Genomic DNA, 14,226 nt, shown 5'->3' with positions numbered 1-14,226 from the left:
CTGAGAGGCAGTCTGAGGAAAGGACTGTAGTTAGGTTTTTTTGTTTGTTTGGTTTGTTTGGGTTTTTGGTTTCGTTTTTAGCATTTACTGACTGAGAATCCCTTATATGTATTTAGGACTTCATGATGTGGAAAGCTTATTTTATTTCTGAATCATCTCATTGGACGTTCCCAGCATCCCTGTAAGGTGGGCTGACCAGAGGTCTCAAACCCATGTTTACAGATGAGGAAACTAATACTCAGAATTTAGTGATTTTTACAGAGCTACAACTAAATTATTAAGTTCCCTGCCATTAGGAGGGTTAACAATCCAGAGAGAAAGATAAGATGATGTGCCAAATACTATCTTAAATATGCAGTGGCTGGAATTTGGCTGGGGCTCAAAAGGATTGAAAGCATCGATGGGTGGATGGATGGATGGATGGATGATGGATGGATGGATGATGGATGATGGATGGATGGATGATGGATGATGGATGGATGGATGGGTGGGTGGATGGGTGGATGGATGGAAGGATAGATGGATGGATGGATGGATGGATGGATGGATGGATGGATGGGTGGGTGGACGGATGGAGGGGTGGATGGATGGGTGGTTGGGTGGATGGATGGAAGGATGGATGGATGGGTGGATGGATGGACCTCCTGGAGGTCAAAAAGTGGATCTTACTCACCTTTGTACCCCTGGTGCCCACTACAATGCTTTGACATATAGGACCTACTCAGTAAATATTTGTTGAATGAATAATCTGCTTGTCTATGCATATACTTTGTATGTAGGTAACTTTCTGAGCTTTAAAGAATGGAAAGGACTGACAAAAGCATTGTGGATACAATTATTTATCAGCACATATGATTCACCATATTGTGATGTAGAAAATCACCCATTCATTCATGTATTTCTTCAGTAGATATTTTTGAGTGCCAAGTATCTACTAGATTCTATCTAGGTATTGGTAATGCAACAGTGAACCAAAGCAGATGAAAACAGGTAAAGCCCCTGCTTTCATGGAAATCGCCTTTTAATGGGCAACAGCAGGCAGCAAGCAACTAAATAGACAATATGTTAGTACTGAGAAAGAAAAGTGAAGCTGATGAGGTAAAAGGGAGTGATGATGTAGGGTTGCTATTTTCACCACAAAGGTTTCTCTGATACAGTGTCATTTGAGCAGAGACCCAAAAGAATTGAGGAGACAAGTCAGGAGGTTTTTTAGGGGAGTAACATTCCAGTCAGAAGAAACAGCAGGTGCAACAGCACTGAGGCAGGAACATGCTTGGTGGGTTTGAGGAACAGCTATGAGCCCAGCGTGACTGGAGGGGGAAGTAAACGAGGCAGACAGCTACAGGAGATTAAAGGGATTTGGGCAGAAGAGTGATGGATCTCCAAAGCTACTGCTGCCATCTAAATTAGCTGCTAGTGTGGTGAAGGGTTACCCACAGACCTGATGGTGATCCCACCCCTGCCAACGTAGGCACCATGTTGCTTGGTATTGACCTACAATGCCCACTCAGAACAACTGCATACTCAGCAGTTGTCCCTGGGTGCTGGAGGGGCCTTGGGAGTCCATGGTCCCAAGCTGCTAAATCAAACTATGAATTTATTTCCACTATCATCTGAAGTAGTTGTGACCTCATAGTCCTAAAACTTCTCCCAAGGGAAAAAAAATCCATAATTCATATACATTAGTAATCTGTACTTAGGTTTATTTAGATTTTGGCTTTTATTGTCGCCCAGACTGGGATGCAGGGGAGCAATATCAGCTCACTGCCACCTCTTTCTCCCAGGTTCAAGCAATGCTCCTGCCTCAGCATCCTGAGTAGATGGGACTACAGGCACGCACCACCACGCCCAGCGAATTTTTTTGTATTTTTTAGTAGAGACAGGGTTTCACGATGTTGGTCAGGCTAGTCTCGAACCCCTGACCTAAGGTGATCTGCCCACCTTGGCCTCTCAAAGTGTTGGGATTACAGGAGTGAGCCAACACACCTGGCTTATTTTGGCTTTTGTTTTGTTTTGTTTTGTTTTGTTTTTTGAGACAGTTTCACTTTGTCCCCCACGCTGGAGTACAGTGTCACAATCTCAGCTCACTGCAACCTCCGACTCCCGGGTTCAAGCGATTCTCCTTCCTCAGCCTCCCGAAAAGCTGGGATTACAGGCGCCCGCTACCATGCCCGGCTAATTTTTGTATTTTTAGTAGAGATGGGGTTTCACTATATTGGCCAGGCTGGTCTCAAACTCCTGACCTCAGGTGATCCACCTGCCTCAGGCTCCCAAAATGCTGGAATTACAGGCCTGAGCCACTGCACCCAGCTGGGTTTTCTTTTCTTTTCTTTTCTCTTTTCTTTTCTTTTCTTTTCTTTTCTTTTTAAGGAGTAAGAAAGCCCAGGTGCAGTGGCTCACGCCTATAATCCCAGCACTTTGGGAGGTGGAGGCGGGCAGATCACCTGAGGTCAGGAGTTCAAGACCCACCACCAAAGTGGTGAAACCCCATCTCTACTTAAAAAATAAAAAAATTAGCCGGGCGTGGTGGTGGGTGCATGTAATCCCAGCTACCTGGGAGGCTGAGGCAGGAGAATCGCTTGAACCCAGGACGCAGAGGTTGCAGTGAGCTGAGATCGCACCATTGCACTCCAGCCTGGGCAACAGGAGCGAGACTCCATCTCAAAAAAAAAAAAAAAAAAAAAAAAAAAAAGGAGTAAGAAGTAATGTAGGTTAAGGGTACACCTTTTCTTCTTAAAGAGACTTTATTTTTTAAGACAGTTTATATTTAAATAAAAAGTGAGACGATAATACCAGTTGAATATCTCTTATCCAGAATGCTTGGGACCAGAAGTGTTTTGGATTTCAGATGTTTTCTGACTTTGGAATATTTTCATATGTACATAATGAGCCGTCTTGGGGATGAGACCCAAGGATAGACACAAAATTCATTTATGTGTCATATACACCTAATACACATAGCCTGAAGGTACATTTACACAACATTTTTCATAATTTCGTGCATGAAACAAAGTTTTAGCTGTGTTTTTACTGTGACCCATCACATGAGGTCAGGTGTGAAATTTTTCAGCTGTGGCATCATGTCAGCACTCAGAAAGTTGCAGATTTGGAAGCATTTTGGATTTTCTGATTAGGGATTCTCGACCTGTACAGAGAGCTGCCATATATATCCCGCACCTGGTTTCCCCTATAATTAACGTCTTACATTAGTGTGGTACATCTGCTACAATTCTTGAACCAATATTAACACATTATTATTAACCGAAGTCCGTAGTTTATTCAGATTTCCTTAGTTTTGCACGATAGCTTTCTCTTCCAGGATCTCATCTAGGGCACCAACTTACATTTAGTTGTCATGTCTCCTTAGCTGCCTCTTTTTTTTTCTTTTTTTTTTTCGAGATGGAGTCTCACTCTGTTGCCCAGGATGGAGTGCAGTGGTGTGATCTCAGCTCACTGCAACCTCTGCCATCCAGGTTCAAGTGATTCTCCTGCCTCAGCCTCCTGGGTAGCTGGGATTACAGGCACATGCCACCACGCCCAGCTAATTTTTTGTACATTTAGTAGAGACGGGGTTTCACCATCTTGGCCAGTCTGGTCTTGAACTCTTGACCATGTGATCCACTTGCCTCGGCCTCCCAAAGTGCTGGGATTACAGGCGTGAGCCACCACGCCTGGCCCTTAGCCTCCTCTTAGCTGTGCCAGTCTCTCAAGCTTTCCTTGTTTTTTTTTTAATAACCTTGACAGTTTTGAGGAGTTCTGGTCAGGCCTATTATAGGATACCCTTCTGTTGCTATTTGCCTGATGTGTTTTCTAATAACTAGACTTGGGTTATATGTTTTGGGGGTAAAGACCACAGAGGTAAAGTGTCATTTTCATCACATACATCAAGGGTAATGTACTCTCAGCATGGTTTATCACTGTTAATGTTGACCTTGATCACCTGACTGAGGTAGTGTTTGAGGCAGTATTTGTCAAGTTTGTCCTCTGTGAAATTACTCTTCTCCCACAGCCTCTCCTGCCCTGCTTTTTCCATGCTGTACTCTCTGGAAGGAAGTCACTGTGCACAACCCACACTTAAGAAGTGGGGAGGGGCCGGGAGTGGTGGCTCACGCCTGTAATCCCAGCACTTTGGGAGGCCGAGACGGGCAGATCACTAGGTCAGGAGATTAAGACCATCCTGGCTAACACGGTGAAACCCCATCTCTACTAAAAATACAAAAAATTAGCTGGGCGTGGTGGCAGGCGCCTGTAGTCCCAGCTACTCAGGAGGCTGAGGCAGGAGAATGGCGTGAACCCAGGAGGCAGAGCTTGCAGTGAGCAGAGATCGCACCACTGCACCCCAGCCTGGGCGACAGAGTGAGACTCCATCTCAGAAAAAAAAAAAAAAAAGAAGTGGTGCCAGGCGCAGTGGCTCATGCCTGTAATCCCCACACTCTGGGAGGCCAAGGCAGGTGGATCACCTGGGGTCAAGAGTTCGAGACCAGCCTGACCAACATGGTGAAACCCTGTCTCTACTAAAAATATAAAAATTAGATGGGTGTAGTGGCACACATCTGTAATCCTAACTACGTGGGAGGCTAAGGCAGGAGAATCGCTTGAACCCAGGAGGCAGAGATTGCGGCGAGCTGAGATTGCACCACTGCATTCCAGCCTGGGCAACAGGGCAGGACTCTGCCTCAAAAAAAAAAAAAAAAAAAGAAGTAGGGATTTATGCTTCCATGCCTTAAGGATGGAATGTCTGTATATATTATCTGGAATTTTTCTGCAAGGAAAATTTGTATCTTCTCCTCCATGTATTTATTTATTTATTTATTTATTCATTCTTTCTTTCATTCATTATTGATACAGAGTCTCACTGTGTCACCCAGGCTGGAATGTGGTGGCACTGTCACAGCTTACTGTAGCCTCGACCTCCTGGCCTCAGGTGAACCTCCTGTCTCAGCCTCCTGAGTAACTGGGACTACAGGTGCATGCTACCATGCCCAGCTAATTATTATTAATTATTATTATTTGTAGAGATGGGTCTCACTGTGTTTCCCAGGCTAGTCTCAAACTCCTGGGTTCAAGCAATCCTTCCATCTCGGCCTCCCAAACTGCTGGGATTACAGGTGTGAGCTACCACGCGTGGCCCATTTATTTATTCAATCATGCATTTATAACAGTATGGACTCATAGATCTTTATTTTGTACTTTGGGTTATAATCCAATACTACTTTATTTTGTTTCTCAAATTCCTCCAGTTTTGGCCACTGGAAGCTCTTTCAAGTGGTTCTTGTGTCCCTTTGATACACACCTATCCTTGTAGGATTTTATTATTTATTTAGCACTGCCTTACTTTCTGGTACTGTAAGATGCCCCAGGCTCATCTTGTATATTTCCTGCCTCTGCCCCAGAATCAGCCATTTCTCCAGGGAGTCCTGGCTCCTTTTATAGGAGAATGATACTAGAAACCAAGATCTGGGTACTAGTTATGCTCATTGCAGCTGGAGTGTTGCTGCTTCTGGGCCTTCTCAGATGGCAGAACAAGAAAATAAGTGTGTGTCTTCTAACTGTGTATTTATAGCTATAAATAGGTATCATATACCTATAAATATTTCTATATGTAACCATCTATATCTATATTAAGCATGAGTTCATACTCTAACCAATTACCATATGGATCATTCTAGTCCCCTCCCTTTGCTTATCTATAAATTTCTACTGCAACAGTAAGAAACCCAGCATCTACCATATGCTATCCATTTTCTTAATTGTTCAGTTCCAATATGCATGAATAACAGTATCAGAATTATAACCCATGGGAAACAATGTTATCGAATAGAGGACAGTGCTTATATTCACTTTTGCCTTTAGTCTTAGGGACTACTCATTTTCAAAGTTACTTAGGTCAGCACTTTTCCCTCAACCCTCTTCAGTGAAGTTTTTTTACACGTTTGTAATACAGTTAGATTTTCTTGCCACTGTCTGCATTCATTCCTAAGATCTAAGGAAATACCTTTTAATTTAACATTTTATCTCCAGCTAGATAATAAATTCACAAAGAACAACTACCATAAGAAGCAAAGTAGTACAGTCATACTTTTTAAAATTGTTCTTGGGTTTTTAAAAATAATTTTTACATTACACAAGTAATACATTATTACAAGATAAAGTCCTTCTTAATACTACTCCAAGCCCAGTCCCTACCCTAAACATACATACGGTTGTTAGTCTGGGATGTGTCTGTCCAAACATTTTTCTTGCATATATATATATATATATATGGAAAACATTTATATTCATATATATAACATTACCTTTATATTCATATATACATATATATGTGTGTGTATGTGTATGTGTGTATATATATATATACACATACACACACACACCCCTATGGAAAATATCTAGTATTCCTGTATGTTTTTCTTTTCTTTTTTTTTTTTTTTTTTGAGATGAAATTTCACTCGTCACCCAGGCTGGAGTGCAATGGCACTATCTAGGCTCACTGCAACCTCTGCCTCCAGGATTCAAGCAATTCTCATGCCTCGGCCTCCCAAGTAGCTGGTATTACAGGCACGTGCCACCGTGCCTGGCTAATTTTTGTATTGTTAGTAGACGTGGGGTTTCACCATGTTGGCCAGGCTGGTCTTGAACTCCTGACCTCACGTGATCCACGCGCCTCGGCCTCCCAAACTGCTGGGATTACAGGCATGAGCCACCACGCCTGGCCTGCTGCGTGTTTTTCAACATAAACGGTACCATATATAACTTCTGCAACTCTGTTTTTCTCTAAACCATTCAACTTAGGTATCTTTCAAGCCTGTGCGTGACTGTCTGCTTCGTGAGTAATATTCCATAGAATGAAAGTGTTGGTTACATTTTCCCCCCTGTTAATATTGGCAGTGCTCTAGTGAACACTCTTGTGCATAGTGTTTATTCAGGAATGACTGGGTCATATACACATTTCAGTTTTAATAACTACTGTCAAATTGCCCATTGGTATACCCACCCTGGAAAAAAAATCTTGTTCCTTATTATATGACTGCATGGGACAGAGAAGAGAATCAGATTGCTAGTTTTTAATTTGTCTTAATGTTTATTTCTAGAGAATAGTGAATACGGAGGTAAGACCTAGTCTGTTATTTAAAAGAACCTCATGCTGTGATGATTTCCAGTGCTTTTTAAATGTTAATTGTTAAATTAATAGAAGAGGGATAGTGTCTATAATGGTCTACCCAGCTTTCAGTCAATGATGCTAAAGTAGATGCTGCCACAACTGTATGAAGCTGCAGGAACTCCTTATTTGCGTGATAGGATCCTGAGATGCTGCAGCACAGGAGGACCAAGATGGCAGGCACAGGGCAGAATCCTTCCTGGTCTCTCATGTGCTCCTGATGAGTAGGAAGCTCATGAGTTCATTCACTGGGCAAACATGATTGATCATCTCCTAAGGGCTGGACTAGGATGCCCTTTGCCGTACTGGACACTCCCAAAATGCATCTGCAGAGGTCAACGCTGTATTTCTCACCTGTCATTTGCCATTTGGCTGAGTGTGTGTTGGGTGCCAAGCATGAAGCCCAGCACTAAGGAGACAGAGGGGAAGGTGACAGTGCTGCTTTCCTGAGTTTGCCCACACCTGGTTCTGCCAGCCATCACCTCAGACTCTCTGCTCAGCCTTGGTTTGTTCACACTAAGGGACATGTAAGGTAACTTCTGTGCTGCCTAAGGGATGGGGGATACATTAAGCATCCTAAAATAAGGTGAACAGTGGATTCTGTCCTGCCACAGGCCAGAGGTATGCTCCTAGAGCCTTCTTTGTGCTCTTGGAATTATTTCCTACATAGTTGGAAGTTTGGATGGATGTGTGAAAGCTTATAATTCGCTGTGCTGCTGTTTAATCAGAAATGGAAATTAGGGCCGGGCGCAGTGGTTCACACCTGTAATCCTAGCACTTTGGGAGGCCAAGGCAGGCGGATCACTTGAGGTCAGGAGTTTGAGACCAGCCTGGCCAAAGTGGCAAAACCCCATCTCTACTAAAAATACAAAAATTAGCTGGGTGTGGTGGTACATGCCTGTAATCCCAGCTGCTCAGGAGGCTGGGACACAAGAATCACTTGAACCCAGGAGGCGTAGGCTGCATAAGCTGAGATCATGCCATTGCACTCCATCCTGGACGGCGGAGCAAGACTCTGTCTCAAAAAAAAAAAAAAGAAAGAAAGAAAAAAGAAATGGAGGCCATGCGTGGTGGCTCACGCCTGTAATCCCAACACTATGGAAAGCCAAGGCGGGCGGATCTTCTGAGGTCGGGAGTTCGAGACCAGCCTGGCCAACCTGGTGAAACCCCGTCTTTACTAAAAATACAAAAATTAGCTGGGCGTTGTGGTGAATGCCTGTAATCTCAGCTACTCTAGAGGCTGAAACACGAGAATCACTTGAACTTGGGAGGGGGAGGTTGCAGTGAGCCAAGATGGCGCCACTGCACTCTAGCCTGGATGACAGAGTGAGACTCCATCTCAAAAAAAAAAAAAAGGAAATGGAAATTAAAGTTGCTTACAATGTATGTGCTTCCCATTTGGAGAGCAGATTCCTCACAAAGAGAGCTCTACCTGCCAATCCATGCACTGGGGAATGTTGTAGACTACACCATCTGAGGAGGAAGTAAGGAAGGATTCAAATAGATTTTTCTAAAGGTTAGTGAGGCAGCTTTTCTTGGAACATCAATCACTAATGGTTTATTGCCCCAACAGTCCTGTAATTTGTCACAACTGGCTCCGGCTTGGGGAGTGCAAAGATGGAGGGGGTCTGGTTGCTTCCACCTATTATTGTTTTATAGCTTGTCTCATAATAGAGGTGATTTCTTTCGTTTTACCAGTGGCCAGACAGTAAACTCTCTCTTTCTTCTCTCTTTAGCTTTGTATTCTGGACCTTGTTTGCCCTGTTAACAAGGTCACAATGGGTTAAATTGTGTCTTCCCAAAAAGATAGGCTCAAATTGTACCCACTCCCTACCTGTGGATGTGACTTTATTTGTAACTAGGGTCTGCATATGTAATTAAGTAAAGATGAAGTTGTACTGAATTCAGGTAGTACCAATCTTTATAGGACACCAATAAAAGAAGTCAGCCAGGCATAATGATACATGCCTTATAATCCCAGCTACTCAGGAGGTTAAGGTGGAAGGATCCCTTGAGCTCAGGAGTTTGAGGCTGCAGTGAGCTATGATTGCATCACTGCACTCCAGCCTGGGTGACAGAGCAAGATCTTGTGTCCAAAAAACAAAAACAAAGGGAAAAAAGAGAATAAGAGAAGGTTTAGAACCAGAGACACACAGGGGAAAAGGCCATGTGAAGACCAAGCCGAAGATTGACAGTGATATAGCCACAAGCCCAAGAACAGTGAAGATCACTGGTGACAACAGAAGTGAGGAGAGAGGCAGACCTCAGGTGATCCGCCCGCCTCGGCCTCCCATAGTGCTGGGATTGCAGGCGTGAGCCACCACGCCCCGCCTCCTTTTTTTTTTTTTTTTTTTTTTTTTGAGACAGAGTCTTGCTCTGTCGTCCAGGCTGGAGTGCAATGGCGTGATCTCAGCTTACTGCAGCCTCTGCTTCCCGGGTTCAAGTGATTCTCGTGTTCCAGCCTCCTGAGTAGCTGGGATTACAGGCATGCACCACCACACCCAGCTAATTTTTGTATTTTTAGTAGAGATGGGGTTTTGCCACGTTGGCCAGGCTGGTCTCAAACTCCTGACCTCAAGTGATCCGCCTGCCTTGGCCTCCCAAAGTGCTAGGATTACAGGTGTGAACCACTGCGCCCGGCCCTAATTTCCATTTCTGATTAAACAGCAGCACAGAAAATTATCAGCTTTCACACATCCATCCAAACTTCCAACCATGTAGGAAATAATTCCAAGAGGCTCTCCCTCAGAGCCCCCAGAAGGAACCAATCCTGCCAACACCATGATTTCAGAGTCTGGCCTCCTGAATGATGAAAACTAAATTTCTGTTGTTGTAAGCCCCCCAAATTGTGGTACTTTGTTACAGCGGTCCTAGGAAACTAATACACCTCATCTTTTGGTCCTCTTGAAAAAGGAGACTTTTAACCCAAATATCCTCTTTACATCAAAGAAGGATTTTAGTCCTACATCGAGCAGTGTCTTTCAGTTCTAAAATCCAGACTTTTCAGCAAGCATCACTTCTCCTTTTCCTCCCTACTTTGCAGCAAAGTCAAGTACCAGTAGAGTGTCTCAGCAGCCGCATGGACACTTGAAGCCTGCTAGCCCTGACCCTGGCGGCCCTGCTAAACAGCCCAGCATAATGGAGCAGCAGCTTGGGAGGTGGAGCTAGAATCCACAAACAGGCAAAACAAAAAGGGTTTTGACCTCGCTCCGCTGCCTTCACAAGGGAAGAGGCTGCAGGGCTGTGGTGCTGTCTTGGTGTGTGCCAACCTGAAACACATGGGCTTTGACACAAAGTGCACATACAGGGGCCAGGAGCAGGGTGGGCAGCCTCATCTTAAATTCTTTGTGGCCTCTCTCCCTTTGGCTAGTGTGTTTTTTAAAGGATCCATTCAGGATCTGTTGAGTCTTCCATAACATCATAAAACTGTGGGATTTTAGAGCTGCAAAAGACCTAAGTGTGATTCAGTCCAACTTCCCACCCTTTTTTATTTATAATAATAACAGCTGCTATCTGTTGAATAATATAAATACTAAATATTTATTGAATACATACTGTGTGCCAGGAAGTTTTCTGAGCGCTTGATATGTATTCACATATTTAGTCATCACAGCAATACTTTGCAATAGGAACTCTCAATATTTCCAATTTGTAGATGAGGAAAGTGAGGCATACAGAGAAAAGGAACTTGACCAAAGACTAACAGCTAGAAAGTGGCAGAATCAGGATTCAAACCCAGGTGTGTCTAACCCCGAGCCCTCTTAGCCCCTCTGCTTTGCAGAGACCTCAGTATGAAATGATACACCCCACGTCATGTATCCAAAGAGTGAGGGCATCGAGACCCAGAACCACACTCCCTAAAAACTGGCAGTGGTGCTGTACATTTTTTAAAATAGGGTCTTGCTATGTTGCCCAGGCTGGTCTTAAACTCTTGACTCCAAGCAATCCTCCCTCCTCAGCCTCCCAAGTTGCTGGAATTATAGGTGCACACCACTACACCTGGCTTGTATCTTATTTTATTATTTTATTTTATTTTATTTTATTTTATTTTATTTTATTTTATTTTATTTCTTTGAGTCGGAGTCTCACCCTGTCGCCCAGGCTGGAGTGCAGTGGTGCAATCTCAGCTCACTGCAACCTCCACTTCCCTAGTTCGAGCAATTCCTCTGCCTCAGCCTCCCGAGTAGTGGGGATTACAGGCACATGCCACCACGCCCAGCTAATTTTTTTGTATTTTTTTTTTAGTAGAGATGGGGTTTCACCATGTTGGCCAGACTGGTCTCGAACTCCTGACCTCAGCCAATTCGCCCACCTCAGCCTCCCAAAGTGCTGGGATTACAGGCATAAGCCACAGCCCAAGGTTTTTTTGTTGTTGTTGTTTGTTTGTTTGTTTGTTTGTTTTTAAGGCAGAGTCTCACTCTGTTGCCCAGGCTGGAGTACAGTGGCACAATCTTGGCTCACTGCAACCTCCGCCTCCCAATTCAAGCAATTCTCATGCCTCAGCCTTTTGAGTAGCTGGAACTATAGGCCTGTACTACCATGCCCAACTAATTTTTGTATTTTTAGTAGAGACAGAGTTTCATCATGTTGGCCAGGCTGGTCTTGAACTCCCGACCTCAGGTGATCTGCCTGCCTTGGCCTCCAAAGTCTTGGAATTATAGGCATGAGCCACTGTGCCCGGCCTTTGTATCTTCTTAATATGGACCCAACTTTAACTGTGAGGGCACACACAGGCATGCACGTGTACACACATAGTGCCAGCCCTGCCCTCAGCCTGTCTTCATGATGTCTGAGGGCATGGTAGTACCAGTGATGAGTTACAATGCATTTTGAAGCCACTGTGAAGAGCAGGTTATATGATGAAGTAAAGTTACCACTACCAGTAAACAATGCAGTTGGGACAGGCAACTAAATTAGAACCAAACTGTTAACCTATGTGTGCGCATACACACACTCACTCACTCACTCACTCACACACACCCTTCTTAAAAAGAGAGCACTAGTCCCTCCCAAGAGAAAACTAGCTTAGAGGTGGGAATTTAGGAAGAAGACCCCATTGTATTTCAATTAGGCTACCCTATTCTCATTCATGTCAAAATTTCTCAAAGGAGTTTGGTCTGAGAGAAGCAGCCACAGGAGGCCTCCACTGGCCATGCTGTCTCCAGCTGAGGAGCTGGCAGCAGGGAAAGCAGAGCCCTGTGGGCCATGTCCCTGGGCAGAGGAGCCAGGCTGAGGCTGCCACCAGCCCCTGGGAATTCTTCCAAGCTTTCATCTGGGATGGTCCTCCTCTCAGGTCTAGGGTGTTCATGATTTTTACAAAACGAGGTCACAAAGGAATGACACCCAAGTTAGTGCAAGCCTCGTACTGTCCCCTTGTCCCCGACCAGAGCCCTGGGAGGAGACCACTCCCCATGTGGCAAAGCCTCAGGCGTGGCTGTGAGCATCTGTAAGGGCGGGATGCAGGCACAGCAGAGCGGCGCCCCAGCTGGCCTGCGCAGAGCGTTCAGAGCCTCAGAACACCGTGATTAGTGATGAGCTGCTCCAAGGCCGCTGTGCTGAATGGTCCAGGAATCCTTCCAGCAGCTCCGCTTCGCACCCCGTTGTCCCCCACCCAACCCTTTATTTTTTGAGTCAAGCCTTCAGTTTCTCCCCTTTTTCTGCCTCCCTCAAGGGAAGCTGGAAACCATGATGGCCATGAACAGAGTCAGAGATTTGGGTAACTTCTGTGCCCTGTCACCCTGAAGCTCTCTCTTGTGTGCCCTCTCTCCTGTGCCAGCTGAGAGAGGTGCAGGGAAGATCCCCAGCCCTGGCCCTGTGAGTCCAGTCAGGGACCCCGTGTTCCGGACCGGCCACTTCACACCCGGCAGCAACGTTTGGTGTTGGGTGGTCGTGGTTGTTGCTGCTCAGCCTGTTGGGGTGGGTGCAGGGTCTCCTGGCTAGAATTTGTGTGGGGTTAGAGGCAGGGCAGCGAAGCCATGTATGGTGCTGAGGGAAACTTCCTACAGCCTGAGGTCTGAAGAGAATGGAGAGGCCATAGGCAGGAAGTCCAGCAAGTAGCTTGGCCTGAGTGGAGGGAGGCAGAGCTTCCCTTGGGAGCACATCCCAAGGTGTGCTCAGCTCTGCCGGACAGGTAGAGTGCCCTGGAATTTTCCAGTGGATACCCAGAAGACACCACCAACTCCTCTGCGGTAGAGAAGGAGCCAGGCACAGTGGCTCATGCCTGTAATCCCAGCATTTTGGGAGGCTGAGGCTGGAGGATCGCTGAGCCTAGGAGTTCAAGACCAGCCTGGGCAGCATATTGAGACCCTGTCTCTACCAAAAATAATAAAGCCAGCCTGGGCAATGTAATGAGACCTTATCTCTACAATAATTTTTTTAAAAATTAGCCAGGCATGGTGGCACATGCCTGTAGTCCCAACTACTCGGGAGGCTGAGGTGGGAGGATCACTTGAGTTTGGGAGGCAGAGGTTGCTGTGAGCTGTGATCACAACACTGCACTCCTGTCTGAGCAACAGAGCAAGACCCTGTCTCTGAATGAATGAATGAACGGTACCTAGCACTAACCTAGGCAAGAGGCAGTGTTAGTTCTGTCTGTTCAAGTCTGCACTCTGCAGATATGAAAGAATTAACCACCTGCACTAGGGAAAGCTGTCCAGAGAGGTAACTGACCCAAGGGCTATACCAAGATCAAGATTTCAGGCTTCCTACATGGTATTCAGACTATTTAAAGAAGCAAGAAGCACACTCCAGGCTCCAGATCCAAGACTATGCCACCAGGCTTCTTATTAAGATGTCACCGGGCTTTGGTAGTTAAAGGGGCCAGAGACGTTTAAAGGATTGTATGATCACCTGGGTTTTGGAAGAATCCAAAGTGGAGTCACGGCTGAAGAGAGGCCTCCTTTCCTAGGCCCTGGCAGTGCAACTTTTAAATGCATGATTCGCTGGCCCCTTCACAGCTGGATCTTTCTGTTCCCTGCGCTTGCTGAAAAGCAGAAATCTACTCCAAAAGGAACGCTCACTGCTTTTGCCCCTGCTTTTTCTGTAAGTGGTGAGTTTTTATCTGTCTT

The 14,226-nt window shown here is 45.3% G+C and overlaps 1 protein-coding gene across 10 annotated transcripts in view; it reads left to right on the top strand.

Moving 5' to 3' along the window:
• ATXN7L1 (ataxin 7 like 1) overlaps positions 1 to 14,226 on the top strand; it is a 266,428-nt gene that overhangs the window by 138,211 nt on the left and 113,991 nt on the right. The window lies entirely within an intron of this gene.

This window comes from Pan paniscus, chromosome 6, assembly GCF_029289425.2.
Source record: "Pan paniscus chromosome 6, NHGRI_mPanPan1-v2.0_pri, whole genome shotgun sequence".
NCBI lineage: Eukaryota > Metazoa > Chordata > Mammalia > Primates > Hominidae > Pan > Pan paniscus.
The sequence above is the reverse complement of the archived record's forward strand: the minus strand, read 5'-3'. Positions and strand labels throughout refer to the sequence as shown.